Source organism: Mya arenaria, chromosome 7 (assembly GCF_026914265.1).
Source record: "Mya arenaria isolate MELC-2E11 chromosome 7, ASM2691426v1".
Classification (NCBI taxonomy): Eukaryota; Metazoa; Mollusca; class Bivalvia; order Myida; family Myidae; genus Mya; species Mya arenaria.
In genome coordinates this window covers 54,549,420-54,550,894 of record NC_069128.1, presented here as the reverse complement: position 1 = coordinate 54,550,894, position 1,475 = coordinate 54,549,420, and positions in this window count along the sequence as shown.

The following is a 1,475-nucleotide window of genomic DNA, read 5'->3' as shown; positions in this document are numbered from 1 at the left end:
TGCACATTCAACACATAATCAGCACACTAAACAAGCTATAATTCCATCCTTACTATACAGCCATCAGCATTCTACTACTGTAACCTATTTTCCCAGAACAGCCAATGGGAAGCGATGTTTACACATACAGCAGCGATATTGCAAAATCTCAATGATACACTCATACCAGGGCTGAGAAATCAACCTTGATTCAACCTACGCTCCTCTGGCGCTGACATACATTAATCAATTATCTACTAATGCGTTAAGATAATTATCTTCCTCTAACTCTCAATTTCGCAAATTGTATTGTATTTCTCTGTCTTGGAACTAAAGTCTATAATTATACGTACTTTGCCATTTATAGACTCTGAATCATTGGATATGAGTTTAAACCATGAAATATTTATTTATGTCTTTACACTGAAGTTCTAACGTCATTAATTAACTGAAGCTATTACACAGCGTTTCTCCATCATTTTGGGAAGAGGTCGAGGTCGTTCTGACTGGGAAAAAATGGGGTTCATTTGACTAAATTTTTGAAGAAATTAATAACATGCTATAAGAAATAGGAAGAGAAAAATAAAGACTGAAGTGATGTTGTTTTGCTGTAACAATACAGCAGTTATTATTTTTTAGGGTGTCCAAATTGTTGCTTAATTAAAATTTTGACTCAGTTTCTTTCCTAATGAAGAAAAATTTGGAAATCTTACTTTTTTATTTTTTTTATCTTATATTTTTGACCTTGGAAAGGGCGGCAAAATTGGAAAGAAAATACACTGTTAAACATAAAATGTACAATATATATTTAATAAATTCTCCTAGCTATATAATTATTTGTAAATCTAACATAAACACATACAGGCATACATATACTTGTAAAAAGGATGGAATATATTGAAGCTGAAGGAATCATTTTCAAAAGCAAGCAAAAAGTTTTGGTGGTATGAATTTGTGTCCATTTATATGAATTCATACAGGTTTATTCTCAAGGGACAAAAAGGACCCAGAAGATCAATATAAGCAGCCACAATCAATACCCTCTCAGGCCAGGACTTTACTCTTGCCTTCTGATTTAATCTTGTATTCAGTCAGAATCTGTCTGGCCTTGTTTACAAGAGAATTTCAGCTAAATCAGCAAACTTTCAAACTCTGGGACCTATCATAATCTAGATGTAGCTGACACTAAAGCAACATTTATAACTTATTTGTATTGCCAATATAGACTTTCTCTTTGCGTCTGGTTTCTTTCTTTTTTTAATTATACAAAACTAAAACAAGATCTATCATTTAGATTTATGCACTTATTCCATATATTATTTTGAAAAAAAAACAACCCCTTTAAGCTAGCCAATTGTACCCTTAGAATCAATGACAGCAGTAAATCTTGTGCTTGTATTCCTGTTGTGAGGGGTTTGGGCAGCCAAACTGGTAAGTCACAATACCAGGGTTCATGGAAACTTAGTATCATTTGAATATATTTATGTTTCCCTTTA